The sequence below is a fragment of the Pinus tabuliformis genome, chromosome 2_2 (assembly GCF_031772625.1).
Source record: "Pinus tabuliformis cultivar Carrire ecotype Pingquan chromosome 2_2, CPIR1, whole genome shotgun sequence".
In the NCBI taxonomy this organism is placed as follows: Eukaryota; Viridiplantae; Streptophyta; class Pinopsida; order Pinales; family Pinaceae; genus Pinus; species Pinus tabuliformis.
The window spans coordinates 22,320,149-22,334,387 of NC_142300.1; the positions used below are offsets into that span (position 1 = coordinate 22,320,149).

General features: G+C 42.3%; 1 protein-coding gene across 1 annotated transcript in view; it reads left to right on the forward strand.

Moving 5' to 3' along the window:
* Window positions 1-14,239, forward strand: part of LOC149191336 (uncharacterized) — a 90,618-nt gene that overhangs the window by 39,690 nt on the left and 36,689 nt on the right. The gene's annotated exons all lie outside the window — the stretch shown is intronic.

Consider the following 14,239-nt stretch of genomic DNA (forward strand, 5'->3'; position numbering starts at 1 on the left):
AAACCGTTCATATGAATGTAATGGTAGTTCAAGGACCCCTGGATTACAATCTACTCCTTGGACGAGACTATATTTATTGCATGAGAGCCATTGTCTCATCACTCTTTAGAGTGATGTGTTTTCTGCACGAAGGAAGAGTGGTCAAGCTCGTGGACCAGCTTTCATTTCCCGGATCACGCATAGCAAATAGTCATATACCATCCTTGAATGGTCTTTTCACGCAAGAAATGTCTCAATTTCCAGTCCGTCCTCCCGATGAGCGCGAGTGATTCGGAGGGACATGACTGAAACCCGGGGGGCATGCACCCTAGTCTGCTTTGGCAGGAAAACTTCGGGTATAGGGTAGGTTTCCGCGGGAGAATATGACTAGTATGTACCCCTGTCCGTGATTGGAAGAGGGGGTTATTCTAGAACAAGATTCTCTTGTCAAAGTTATGTGAGTTGGCGGGCATCGTCGTTCACCTTTGTTTATTTCGGTAGACATCGCCAGAGAAGTGTTTTGTTTACGCCGTAAATAGAACTATCTTTGGTAACCTGTAAGAGGTAGGCCTCTCTTGGTAAAACAAATGTTTTAACGGACTAAAGAAGGGGTAACCTTGAAACTCTGTTTTATACCTGGGGGCATGCAAACCTTTTGGAATGCAAGCGAAGAGCGACTATTTATTTTTTAAATTTTTAGGACCTCTAATCCTTTAAACTCGTAGGATTGGTCATTTCCTAACTTGCATAAAGAAAGGATGTGGGGCAAAACTCTAAAAGTTTCCATTTTTACATGAGACATTCTTATCACAAGATTGGATTAATCGAGCAGTGTTACCGCAAGGTTCATGCTCGTTAAAAAATAAACCCGCATCGAGTAGTTTTAGCACATAGTTCAAGCTCGTTAAAAAATAAACATAAGACATGAGCAAATGTTTCCAACCGCGTTTAAGCTCATTAAAAAATGAACTATACCCCCGGTAAATAATCATCGTGAATGTAGTACTTCAGCCGTTAAAGCCTTGGTCGTGTTTGCACCGTCACCTCCACTTTTCATTGGCCGATCATTCACCTCCATTTGATTGTTTACCCATTTTGAGGAACAGCTGCGAAGAGTGATCTCACTAGCCATCCTTGTGACACTGCCGTGATTGGAAAATTCCAAACCTTACCTGGAATTAGTTGCTACCCGTTTTATCACTCGTTCCTCAAAAGACGAGTCTGCTTTAAGCTCTTTTCAACTGACTCATAAAATATGAAAAGATTGCCGAGCCATTGGCCTCTCCAACTCGTTAAAGGGACAGGAAGTGCTATCCCTCCTCTAGATTTTAATCTTTTTGGACCTGAGGGATTATTACACAAAAAGATCGAGTGCTTGTTTTGTTTGGCTCGTTAAAACTATCGAAAATTCATCCCTTCTGTATTGTTTTATACTTTTTCGGACTTGAGGGATTAGATGACGAAAAAGGAATTTTGGAGTTACCTTTATGTTCCTTTTCAGACTCTCTAAAATTGAAAAGGACCGAGTTATCTTTGTCGTTAAACTCGTTAAAAATATTAATAGCGACAAACTTGTCTTTAGACGAGAATGAGTTTCACTATCGCTAGGCTCGTTAAAACATAGCGATGGGTTTTCCCGAAGGGCAAATTATAGAACAAGCATATGTTATCCTCCTCAAGCTTGACAAAAATAAAGAGGTACTGGTCAACAATGACTGGGGAAAAATTGGGAAGAAAACTCAAAGAAACTTTGTTGTTAGCAAGTCGCTCTTGAACATGACACTTCCACTCCGTGTCCGAGTCGGGTTGGGTTGTTTCATTCACTGGTCACATCACCATGGTCACGCCATACCATCCACATTTGGGGTTAATGCTACCAATCCATCACATCAGTGTCACCGATATGTTCAAGAGAAGTCATCCAGAGAAGTCACCTGTGTCTCACCCACTACCATACATTATACTCCATTCTTTCATGACCGCCACCCTGAACATTATATCATCAGATCGTTTTCACCTCCATCAAAATTATTTGCTCCGTTCCATGTCATTGATGTGGGATTCATTAAGGCCCTCTTGTGACGGATCACTTCTTGTCGACATCAGCTCATTATCCAAGAATTTGATCTAGGAACACCCCATTCAGTACTTTGAAGCTTGCATGCCTCAATGGCAAGTTTCTCACTTCCGGCGACAGGTTTACATCAATGCCCTTCGACCGAAAGATTTTGCGTGGTGTTCGACGCCAAGTCCTTTATTCACACCACGTGAATTGTACTGTAGTACCTTGAGGATCATTATCATTATCGGTGATTCCTCTCGCACTTGTTAACAGTTTACATCATTGACTGGTAATCAAGCGATGTCTTTCCATGTTCGACTTCAAAACATTTCTCACATGGATCGACTTGTACTTCAAGTGAAGATCGGACGAGATTGAAGACCCCGGATCTAGTTTCATCCATTCAGGCTGTGGTATATATTCAGGGAAATAAAGACATCAAATGTACATCATTGCAGCATAGATAATCATCCTACCAAAAGGATGATGGCTCTATCAGAATCATCAGTCTACACTCAGACGATTGTCTGTCCTATGTACATGAAAATGAATTTATAAAGCTGAGCATGGGAATGCCCGCCTCAGCTAGATCATGAAAACAGTATGAAGATAATGTATTGTATTGTATCTTATTACAGGTCTCCTCCCAGCATTGAAAGAACTTCGGATCCTCATAATAAAGCATTTCACCCGACACCAAAAGGTTAACGGCTTCATACTTTAGGGGGCAACTGTTATAGACATTTTTGTGCCTTACAACTCCAAGCATGAAATGTCCATAAACCAAGGGCTCCTAAGTCCCTAAAAGTGTTGTCCTAACCCCTAAAGGAACAAGGTCAATAGATTACAACTTCTCCCAGAAGTTCTCCACCAGAAACTGCTTAGAATTGGTCAAAATAGGATCATTTCAGCTGCTCCACTGGCTAAGTGCGTTGCATTGCACCTAAATACACTGTGAGGGTGCATTGCATTTCAAAACTCCCTTCTGTAGGGTGAAATGGGCGAGAAATGACAAATGGCAGTGTCATTCCGCGAGGTGGAGAGGCAATGGAAGCTTCCAGAATCTTCTCCTGTGACACTTGCCTCATTGAATTCGACCAAAGATGAGTAAGAGGCCCTCAGTCTCCAAGTGGAAGCAAGAACTGACAGAGAGAAGACACTAATCAAATCACAAGCTGACTCATCCTCCTTACACATATCTATATATGGATCCCTCATCCCAGAGATCCAGGGGCTGGAATTTTGCATATTGCAAGGAATTGTTGTTGGTTTCTAGAGACATACATCAGATTGTTGGGTGATTTATGCTTTGTTTGAGGTGAAGAGGGGCTTCTTTGCTGGGAGGTTGATGTTGGGTCAGAACCACTGGTTGTAACTCCTCCTGGATCTTTTCTTGCTTATCAATAAAAATTATTTGAGTTTTCCTCCATGCTTTTGTATCATTGATGCTTGTTACATTTTGTGTGTTTAACTTAAATCTGATCCTAAGTTGTTTATGAATATAGAACCTTGTCTTTGTATAGTGCTCTTCTTTTGTGATCCTACAGGTGCTTTGTGAAGCTGGGCAAGCAAGGGAGCAGGTAGCTGGAGACTATCAAAGAAGAGAGGAATTGGATCAAAGGATTAGCGCAAGACACAGGTTGGTTCTTTCTATTCCTCTCTGTCTATAATTCATAAAGGAAATACAAAAGTAGTTTTTCTCTGTTTGTTTCTAAGGCAGCTGTCACACCTTAGTGGGATAGAGTAGTTCTAAATAGACACTTTTCCCTGTAACAACTCCTCTTCTGGCCAACATGAAGAGCCAGCTCACTTCTATCAAGAGGGGACAGACCAAAAAATTTGGATATGGGACTATCCTGTGCACTTTCTTTTTCGAGAAGGTTCCCGCACTCCACCCCAGGGTAGCAGTTTCCATCAACACCCCACGCGATCCACGCATGGGCCAGTGGGCTGATCTGATGAAACGTCTGGGGGGTGGGGAGGTCCCAAGGACTTCCTTCGATGATGACTTCTTCACCTGGTGGGATCAGCAGATCATCATCGTAGATGACTACCCCTATGTTGGGCTGGATTTCTGAGGAGATCCTAATCTAGCATTACCACCGAACGCAGCATGGGGCGAGATTGGTAAGAATTTTTGATTTTATGATTTTTTTGGATTTTTCAAATATAATGATGAATTTTGAAAAATATTTTTGATGAGATTCAAATGACTGATATGATGATCATGTTCCAGACATTGGGCTGGTACGACTAGATGGGTTCCCGCGGCATGGACGGCGCGGCCGAGGAGCCGAAGAGGCAGCTGCTGATACAGAGCGGACTCTACATAACGTCCAGCGACACTTGGCGAGACTGAGCTACCGAGTACCGATGGCTGCCATAGAGGACCTTCCTGAGGATATGCAACGTCATGTGGTTGGCATGCCACGTGACTGGGTTCGCACTTTTCGGCGTGTGGCCAATGTGATAGTTACCTACTTAGCCGCTCATCCAGAGCTGGGGCATTAGATATGCCGGACATGATTATGGGCATTTGAGTCCCAATTTTTTATATTTTTGGACAAACATATGTACACTCGAGACGCTTTATGATATATATATATATATATATATAGTTCGACTTTTTGATGCTTGATTTTATTGTGATGAATGTTTGATGTGCCAGTCTAATGCTTGATTAGCGATAGAATAAGCTAACCAATTATGAGATATTGGAATGTGCAAATAATTAATATAAGTAAATGATCTTTACAACAACCTCACCCTTAAATACTGGCGATATAAACATGGATCCCTTACCCGATAAATGTTTTTTAATTGTGACACTATCAATTGAGAATCAAGATACACTACCAACGAGTTGATCCCATGAGAGATTTCCTCGGATAATAAATTAATAACGGCAGTATACTTAGCCATATTGTTTGAAGCAGGACCGATGCATACGCCTCTTGATACCATCAATTGACCAGTTGGATAATAGAGTACCCAAGCTGCGGAAGCGAGATTCCGAGTGTGCCGACTAGCACCATCGGTGAACCCAAAATAGACCAAGTCATCCATCAACACCTTCCACAGCAGACCAAAAAGTGTTGATATCAAAAAAACTCTCGATGATATATGTACAAATATACATAAAGTACAAAGAAGCCATTGCCTTGCCAAAACTAAGCAAAGTACTTCCTGAGGAAGAGCCTGTCAAGGGGCTCCGCCAACTCGGTCCTAGGGATGTTTATAGGTACTATGATCGAACCAATCAATATACTTCCTTCGGCGAATAACTATGTTGGAGCCAAAGGAGCCGTACAAACATCGCTAGTCAGACTGGAGGACCTAGATTCGACTTCATGCACAGGGGAATGAAAACATGACCGACGATGTAAGTCTTCCAAAGGTCGATCTACAGCCGTCATCGCTTCGAATATCGCTTCATCCGATGGAAAAACAATATCCGAGCAATCTGATGCAGAGGTGGAATCAAGGGTCGTAATATGAGCCACATTATCATCTAACTCGTTCTCTGAAGAAGGAGTAGGATGATCATCTGCAGAGTTATCGATAGATTCACATCTAGGTTCTACTACAGACATAAGAGATTCTATTCCACCTGCCTTATCGTCATCTGATGTGGTCACAGATGAAGCTAAGGTTCCAGGATCCGAAGAATAAGGAGTTTGAACAAACTCTCTCCATAAAGGATCCCTGGAGGATGAAATTGTATCTATTCTAGCCGTAGGAGGGGGAAGATCAAACGTACCCATTAATGAAGAGTACATCATGACTCTTAGATTCTCAGTAGGCGGATGGGGGTTATCCACTAAGGGAATGGTAGAGTCCGAAGTTGCTCGAGGATCGGCTAGAGAATAATCCAATTGATCAACCTTAACGATTTTCCCTTCATGAGGAAAGAAAACGACATGAAACAGAGTCGAAACAACGGCTTCCATTTCGTATACCCAGTTCCTTCCTAAGAGGAGATTGTAGTCTAGGTTAGCATCTATGACTTCTACTTCAATATTAACGATCTTCCCTCCAACACATATAGGAAAGGCCGGGATAATCCCATATGGCTTATGAGAATGACCGTCAAACGCTGTCAAGAGGGTAGGTGAAGGAACAACCGACGGTGATCCAATGGCCTTCCAGCATGACATAGACATGACACATGTGGAAGCTCCCTCATCTATAACCGTCCGAAAAATATTCGTTTTCTGGTAGGTAGACTTTATCTGGAAATCCATGTGATGAGGAAGTCTCTTTTTGACATTATTCATATCAAAGGTGAGAGCTAAGGAATTACTTGGATCCACTGCCCCCATTGCCGATAGCAAGGCACTTCTTTGAGCAAGACATGACTGGAGAACCTCTAAAGCGGACATAGCACATGGACTCTGAGCCAGATCCTCAACAATGGAGTAATTCTGGGCTGCCCTAATATTAGGGTTGATAGTCGCACGTTTAGCGGAACCTTTCGGTACCCGTGGTATAGTCTCGACAGAGGGTCGCTCAATATGAAGTGGGTTGTTAGTTTCGGGAACTGATTTACCCTTGGAAGTTTCACCTTCACCATAATCGCGTGACCGTGTGGCCACATTAGCGTGAGAACCCATCATGAAAACATTTGATGACTTGTCCCCTTCCTGGTTGCCCCCTGCAGAGGTACCAGGATTTGAACTCGCGCCAGCAAGAAGTTGTTGCCCTTGGGGAAAAGGGTTGGTTAACACAGCCTGAGAACTAGAAGTTCCTTGCTGCCCTAACAAGCGCTGAGCGTCTTCAATCTTAGGTCAGAGATGAGTTAAATGGTCTCCACCGCACAACTTGCATAGAAACTTGACTTTCTTTCTAGACTCATTTCTATCACCACCAGCATTATTGCCAGATTTATTTGTGTCAGCCTTCCAATCCTGATTCTTTTTCTTACCTCGTCCTTTCTTTTTCCCATTGGAATTTTGATTTCCTTTGGGGTTATCAGATTGGACGGCGTTAATCGAAGAAGTTTGGGAAGATGGAGGGTTAGACGATGTGACCTGGTTGTTAGAAGCAGTTTGTAAAGACAACTGCTGCAATTGGTTCAACAAGTTCATGGTAGTTGTGTCTACCGACCCAACGATACCATTTGCATGGGGACCTAGCTTCGACTTAGCTATGTCAACCTTAGACCCAAGAGCATCTGGCAAGTATTTTTGTAGGATCCCAGACTAAGAGTAGATCAATTCTAATTGTTGGGCCCTAAAAATGCCTTGCTCCTCAGAATAGACTCTAGACATGGAGACATCCTTAGAGATCTCGGGTTGTAAAGATTTCAAAAACCATTCAAGATGGTACTCCGGAGGGATTTTGGCTTTAATGAGCCTCTTTCTCCGTCTCCATTCTTGAATATGGTCAAAAATGTGAGGTGCCTTATCCTGATGAAAAGTGGCCAGAAGTTCAGTTCCGGCATCATAACGGACAGGCAACTGGAAATGATTTAAGAAAATATTGGCTAAGTCAGCGAAAGATGTAAAGCTGCCCCCTGGAAACTCTATATACCATTTGGCCGCATTACCAGTCAAGGTGCATTGAAAAAGTCTCAACCTAATCGAGTCATCGATCAGGGAGTTAGATGAGCACCACAAATGGAATGTGGTTACATGGTCGCCTGGGTCCTCACCGCTCTTCCCTTCGAATTTTGGAATGTCCGAAGGGAGTTTGGTTGGGACCGGAGGCCAGGCCGGATTGTACTTGATTGGATCATTTGTTAACTTAGTGAGATCTGGCAAGTTCAACATTGCCAGAAACAGAAGCCTAGGAGGACCTTGGGGATTCCACCCAGAATGGGCGGAACTCCCAAAGTTCTGAAAAGATTGGCCTGGATTTTGGAAGGCACCAGGCTGCCCGAAGTAACCAGTAGAACCGACTGAACCAAAAGGCAAGCTTTTTGATCCAGCAAAATTCGGAGTTTGACCAACTCCGGCCGCAAAGCCTCCATAACCAGCAAAGTTTCCTCCTAAAGGATTATAAGGAGTTGATAATCCCTAATACGGATTCCAAGCTGAAGCTAAGGGAGGAATACTTTGAAACAAACTAACTGTGGAGTACGGCCTATTCCCTTGTTGGCCGAAAGATAGATTCCCAGTTCCCGTGCCACTAACCCCAGGGTTTGTCCAACCTTGGAAAGGATTGTTGCTTTGTCCTATAGAAGAAAAAGGCATGGATCCTATTGTCGGTTTGGAATGTGGTATATGACCACTTCCAAAAGGAAAACCCTAGAATGAAGCTGATCCGCCCATCATGGACGTAGCGGCACTAAACGGAACTGATGGAATACCTTGTGAGTGGGTGCCAAATGGGAAAAATCCAGAACCAAAAGCATTGGTTTGGAAATTTCCACTCGTGGACGGAATGGAGGTAGACCCAACTAAAGATGTGCCAGCAAAAGATCCAAACAAAGAAGCAGATGAGATGGAAATCGTTCCCCCCCCTGTACCGATGTTGGAGTGTGCATAGTTGTAGCACTTGTAGTAGAAGCCATGCTTCCAGTAGTGGTCATCGATGGTAAGCGCGTAGCGTAACCTGGACTTGACGGTCTATGCGTCGGAGTCCCAACGTATTGTAATACGTCTGGATGACTGGATGGTAGGGGAGAATTCGGAGCCGCTAATGACTCTGAGAGTTCTTCTACCTCTATGTTATTCTCTGCTTAAAAGAGAACTCGAGAAAGAACTGGTGTGTCCCTCTCTTGTTCTGCAAAAGTGCCAGGCCTTGCTTGAACACTAATGCTCCCGGGTGGAGGATCAATCCCCGATGCGTCAACTGCCATGGGACGAAACCCACCAGCAGTATTACCTCTGCACCTTCTAGGAGAAGGCTCTAAACTTGGTGGTGAAAGACCACGAAGTCTTCGAGACCGTCTAGGAGATCGGTCAGCCACTTTGAATTTTTTGTTATGATCTAACTAAAGACTCAAAAAATTGAAAGCTAGGCCAACTAAGAGCACAAAGCACACACTATAAAGTCCCTAAAGATAACAACCATTCAAACAACTTCCAAGTATTTCCGCTCCGAGTGATTAGGACCGGACACCAAAATACAATAAAGTGAATTAAGGGGCCTTCCGAAGATAGTTTGGGATGATGAGGGCCCAGTCCTATCAGTGAAGGTATCAGAGGAAGTTACGCTGACCTCCTAACAACAACCTGCGCCGGTGCAAGCTCCCAAGCTTCGCAAGGGTGCCCTCCAGTAGTACTGTCGAGAGTGATGCAGCGTCGACCTCAGGTGCCACGGGATTCTCGTCCGCAGCCATCTATGTAGATCCCTAGGAGTAGCAACTATGGATACCAACTCGTCGCAGAAGCTAGGCGAAACAGTCGTGAGGTAAGTTCGGACAAGTAGGAGAGGGGGTATCTCTCTTCCCTATCTTCACAGACCCTCATGCTTAACTCCCACATCCGGAGCTTTCCTGGTCTTCCTAACGCTATTGGATTTTCACTCGCTATTCAGACTCCTACGTTTGACGTTTAAATGGCCTTGGAGAGTTAACTCTCCACTCGCCTAATCCAAGGCCCTAAAATCCTAAACTTGTTGGTGTAACTGACTTAAACAAAAAGTTTTAGTGAATTTTAGTTAGCGCTTGATTTTAAAATAGGTTGTTCTTTAAGTCACAAGGTAACGGAAGTGAAACTAGTGGTGTTTTTTGACGCAAAAGAAATTAATAAAAACCTAACTACATGCACATGCACTTGTTTTCATTTTTCGATGAAAAGAAATTTCTATAGGGTTCAGAGGAACTTCAAATAAAACAAATTTTTCTTTTCTTTTCGTTAATTCACGCTTCACACTCACAAAAGTTAACAAAGCTATGTATGCCTAAAAAGATATGCAAATCTATCCTAATGCACAAATATATGCTGATGCAAGATTCAAAACTACTCTAAAGACAAGAAATGAAAGTTGCTTGCTTATCAATTTCTATTTTGCCACTTAAAATGTCTAGATGGAATATGAGATGTTACCATTCATTTCGTCTAAACACTAAAAACAAGTTTCAAGACAAACATAAAGCACTTTCATTCACTAAAAGGAAACCAAATGAAAACCAAGTTCAAGAAAGCAAAACGAAGTTTTTCAAAAAGTTTTCTTCAAAGCAACAACAAAAAAGTCTTTTCAAAAATGCTCTCAACAAAACTGAAACTTTGTGATTGAAGAATAGGCAACAAACACTTTTGCAAGTTGACACCACACAATGGACGAAAACTCAACAAAAAGAAATGTGTTTAAGGATGCTCTTATCAATCAAAAGCAGCGATGAAAGCTTTGGCAACAAAAACCAAAAAGATCAAAAAGACAAATTTCAAGAAAGTATCAATCAACAACTTTCATGAAACAAAGAAGTGGATGGTCACAAAAAGCGGTTTTGTCAAGCAAACAAAAAGTCACCAAAAGAAAGATTAACACAAAGACTGAGACCAATCTTTCTGCCCTGATGAATCAGAGCAGCCAAGATTCCAACAAGAAATCTTGCGTGCTTAAACAAGAAAGGATGACGCTTGCAACAACAAAAACAAGACCAATACCCCTTACAGTCAGAGAGAATTTGGAACAAGATGCTTGTTGTAAAACAAACAACTTATACTAGAAAGTGACTGTTTTAGACTGAATCAAACCACTAGACGAACCTTCAGAGATAAAAAGATTTAAAAATATTGAAAATTGCAAGATCTATGCGACTGTATTGGTGTACAGATTGCATGTATACGCAACTGTAACTAAGGAAACCTGCGTATACGCGGGTTCACTTAAATAAACATGCGTATATACGCCTCTGTAACTAAGAAAAATAGCGTATATAAAAGGTTTCAAGAAAAATAAAAAACAAACTGAAGAAACTGGCAAAACTTAAAGTTCAAAAACAGACCAGACAGCAACAGCAAGCAAACAGGTAGCTGAGCCCTGATTGGCTTGAAAACACCCAAACTAGGAACAACAAGAGTGTTGTCCCTAGCGGAGTCGCCAATTCTGTTGAGGGAAATGTTCCCCTAGGATTTTTGGGTTGAAACCCTAGCAAACTGAAAGTTGTCTATACAGAGAAACACACATTCACACAGCCATTATGCTATTATAAGCAAATTCTAGGATAAGGGAACATACCTTAGGTCCTACGTTTGAGAAGGTCCTCAAGGGTCCAAACCCTTCTTCAAGTTCCTCTTGCTCCTTTGTCCTGCAAAATAACCAATTCCAAAGAACACAGCAGTATATGGACAAAAACTTATAAAGAAACCATCTTCATGTTATAAAGAAAGGTAGTTAGTTATGAAATATAAACAACCATTCACATATGAATTCTAACATGAATATCATAAACATAAAGAAGATTCATATTAGGAACCAAGACATGTGTTTCTTTTATTATAGACAAATAAAGTATAGAAAAGGAATAATTTCACCTGAGTCACCTTTAGCAGGCTCCAAGCAAAGCTTCCTTCCAGATCCGTTCTAGCCTCAAGCCTTTAACAAATTCCTTCCATGACTTACTCCATGATGTCATAAGTAGTGGATGAACATCAACACACAAGGAAACAAGGGTTTCCTGTACAAATGGGGGAAGTGCAGAAGGCACAAGGGACTTCAGACCTGGTCAGGGGAAAAATCTCAGCATAATAAACTTTCTCTCTCTTCTCTCCTCCGTTAGGCCTTCCCATTGAGGTCTTTTTATACCTCTCCAAAAGTAGTTTTTTAGTTGGGAGTTGGTTGGGAACAGTTGGGCCACGAGCACTAACAGGAGATCAGCAGGTAAAACCTGCGATCTCCACTCGAAATTAAGGAGTTTTATATTTTTTTAAGTGTTTTAATACATATACGCGGGTTGGGTATACACGCGTTTAACTCAGGGAAATGTCGTGTATAAGGGATAAAACACTATTTTTTTAATTTTAGGACCAGATCTGGAAGGAGGGGTTGCCCTAGGCCATGAGTGCAGCATCACAAACCATAAGAGTGAGATTTGGAGCTATAACAAATATGAAGTTGCCTCTCCATTTCCTGCAATTTGTCAGAAAGCATTTGCTTCTCTTCCTCCACGGAATTCAACTGCTCTTTAAGTATGCTGCTCTTCCTTCCATCCTCATACATTTCTCTCACCATATTCATCATGGTGGACAATTCTTGCTTCATGTCTCCATCAAAGGAACTTGGGAAGCAACAAGAATTTGAGAACTCATTTGTAAAAGTTGTCATTTTCAAAATGCATAAAAAAACTTCAAACAAGATTATTAAAGAGCTTACTCAAGCAACCTTTTGCAACAAACCTCTTGTGCTTCATGGGCTGCTTTGAGGTCCTTTGGGGATAATAAGAATGCCTTCAACCCTTCTTCCTTATTGTCCTTCCTGGATTGAGCTAACAATAGCTTTCCCTTCACCTCTGCAAACCCAAACAATAGTTAGTCTGCAACCAAGCATACAATCAATGAGGCAATCAATCCTTGACTATCCAAACACCTTTTAGATAAGCAATCTTTGCCCTGTCAATCAAGAATTCTGATACAACCTTCTTTGAAGGTGGGGTTAATCAATCTTAAGCTCTGATACCACCTGATCTAAAAATGGGGCTCTTAGGATTCTTGTCTAACTTACAAGAACCTCTCCCACTTCCAAAGCTTTAAATTTTCCCAAGTCTTAATGATTAACCAATGTGGAATTAAGAAATGCTTGAAAATATGGGTGTATGCTTGTATTTGTTTTCAGCTGATTATTTACTTTAAAATCTGTTGTTTGTGCTGATATGGGAAGGTACTTAAATTGATATATAAATGCATATAACAGTAGTTAGAGCAGCAGTAAAAACAAACACATAAGACAACAATATAATATGGAGTTCACCCTGATATCTTGGGCTACTTCTCCTTGAGCTCTAGTTAACTCGACTAGACTCCTTAGGATTATGGCAACAGTTTTTTTATAAGTTCCACACTCAACTCCAATGTTTTACACGGGAACATTGGGCTCAGAACACCATCTTATCCCTTGGCTCTTGGAGCTCTTCTACTTTCTAGCTTTGGCTCTTGGCTCTGGCTCTTGGCTCTAACTCTAGCTTTGGCTCTTTGGTGCGAGCTTTGGTTCTGGCTCTTAGCTCTCACTTCTATCACTTGCTCTGGCTCTTGGCTCTGGCTGTGGCTCTTCAGCTTTCTGCTCTGGCTTCTCTAAGCTCTTTCTCTCGGCCTTTGCATGCCTCTGTGAGTCACTCGACCTCCAGGCAACTTCAAGAACAATATTCTACTGTCAATTGAGCTCTCTGGCTTTTCACTCAACCTCCAAGTGACTCCAAAGTCTCTCTGCGCATTCAACTTTTTCTCACTATTCGCTCTCCTCTCTTCTTCTGTCCTCTCTGCGCATTCCGCTCCCTTTTATCTCTGTCAGTCTGTGGCTTTAAGCCATCTCCTTCCTGACTGTTCGTTTCCCTTCTTTCAGCTGTTGCAGTCACTACATCACACCTCACAGGGAAACGACCACCTATTCCATAACAGATAAGTGTCAAGTTCACCGGAAACACTCGATCGTTTGAAACGACCATTATTTCCATTTACTCCAAGAATGCCCATGAAACACGAATCTCTGCCAACTCATCGTCCTCGTCGGACTTCAAATCTTTATGCAATGTAGCTTATTTCTCCCTCGGGTTCGATCATCCATCAGGTGGAACCTCTGCCGTTGATCTGGGACCCCTAGATCCTACGGTCTTCGCTTATATCGTGCGGTTGAGTTGCTCGATCATTATTCCGCAATGTAAGCGGCTTTTCTCTCTCCCCATCGGAAACGTGTCACTCAGTGTATGGAATTGCTGGGTCCTCAGCCAAACCCGCTTACCGCCCAAAACGCCTCCGATATTCTGCCGATTTTGGAGCGCAGGACCCGCCTATTAGTTTCAGCGCTTTTCCCACGGTTTTCTCTATTTTCCATGTGACCGGGTGCCAGGGCTTTTTCCTTCTCGAGGGGTTTTGCCCAGCGATGCGTGATTAGTGCTTTGCACTAATCGTGCATCAGAAACAGCCTTCATTTCTGGGTTTGAGCCTCCCAACTGCTATTTTTGTGCCATGCACAGTCTCCATGGGCCAACGGTCAAGCGATTTTGACTGAAGGTCCTCGTTGCTCCGTGTTGGCTGCAAAATTACCATTATTCAGAGGTTATTTCTAATAAGCTCGATATCCACAAGATTTTGAACA